The 1562-nt window shown below is 40.9% G+C and overlaps 1 pseudogene; it reads left to right on the plus strand.

Annotated features, from left to right (window-relative positions):
• Nucleotides 1–430: 430 nt before the first annotated feature.
• LOC148032547 (rac-like GTP-binding protein 5 pseudogene) lies at nucleotides 431–1032 on the plus strand (annotated as a pseudogene).
• The last annotated feature ends 530 nt before the right edge of the window (nucleotides 1033–1562 follow it).

Genomic DNA, 1562 nt, shown 5'->3' on the forward strand with positions numbered 1-1562 from the left:
TGTGAACAACCCTCACCTCCAAAATCTTCAATTCATAATGAAGAAAATCCAACCTTGATAAAACTTTCAAAATCAATTGAAGGTCCAGCTCGTCAGACAACGCTGTCGTACTGCTGCGCATTCGAGGTGTGGAATCCACCAAAAAGTTGTGTGTGTGACATTTGTTACTTTGTACATGCTTAGTTGTTGTGTTTGCGTTTTTGTTTTGAAGGGCAGTATAGTGGAGAGGCGGTTGAAGCAAGAGGAACCATTGATTTCTTACAGCTTGAAGCAAGCAGGGCTCTCTCCTTGTGTGTGCTGACCAGTACCTATCATACAAGGTTCTCTCACTTCGAGAGCTGGGCATGCACAACAGCAGCAGAGACATGTGAAAGATAGCACCAGCTGCTCCCTTTCATTATCAAAGCTTCCACATTTCTGTCCACCCATCATGATGAACAATCCCAGATTCATCAAGTGTGTGACTGTGGGAGATGGGACAGTAGGCAAGACCTGCCTTCTTGTTTCATATACCAGCAATACCTTCCCTACTGATTATATACCTACTGTGTTTGACAATTTCAGTGCCAATGTTATTGTCGATGGATTTACCGTCAACCTTGGACTCTGGATACAGCACGCCAAGAAGATTATAACAGGTTGCGTCCTCTGAGCTATAGAGGAGTAGAAGTATTTCTTCTAGCTTTTTCTTTGACTAGCAAGGCAAGCTATGAGAACATTATAAAAAAAAATGAATTCCTGAATTGACATATTATGCACCTAGAGTTCCTGTTATTCTTGTTGGAACCAAACTTGATCTAAGAGATGACAAACAATTCTTTATGGACCATCCTGGTGCTGTCCCTATTAGCACTGCTCTTGGAGAGGAACTCCAGAAGTAGATAGGAGCTGCTGCCTATATTGAATGCAGCTCAAAAACACAACAGAATGTGAAGGCTGTTTTTGATGCTGCAATCTGGGTTGTGCTACAACCTCCAAGGCAAAGGAAGAGGGAAAAAAAAATCGCATCAAAAAAATTGTGTGGTTATGTAATAGGTATGCTCATATGGGCATTTGAAAACATCAGAGTTTCTTTAAACATATGTCATGGCAGTCAAGTCATACTGCATTTTGGTATAATGCTTCTCCCAGGTTGAAATAGTCTTCTACTGTATGATGCTGACACTCGATTGGTGACCTTAAGTTATATGTACACCGTTCGCACGGTTCACTATGGAGTAGTCTAAAGAGTTGTGAGCAGCACTGCTTTTCAGATAACTAATGGCTCTGAACTTCTAACTGAAGATTAGGCGAATGCAAAAGGAAAGTGAGTGCAAGCTGTCGGATGTATGTATTGATTTTATAAGTGTACTCATTACTTGCAGATAGCGAATCGTGTGTGGTTGTAGCTGCAATTATGTTCAGTTTTCTTCACATTTTCATTGGGCACAAGAACACATTATTTTGGAAGAACCATCTTGCATGGTGGTGCTAAGTATAGAGGTATTGGAAGAGGCTTTGTGGTTACACATATCAAGTTTGCTGACAACTTTCAAAGTGCATTAGACACACAGTTCTTGTTC

The sequence above is a fragment of the Lygodium microphyllum genome, chromosome 8 (genome assembly GCF_053477565.2).
Source record: "Lygodium microphyllum isolate KBCC chromosome 8, Lygodium_microphyllum_v1.1.10, whole genome shotgun sequence".
Taxonomy (NCBI): domain Eukaryota; kingdom Viridiplantae; phylum Streptophyta; class Polypodiopsida; order Schizaeales; family Lygodiaceae; genus Lygodium; species Lygodium microphyllum.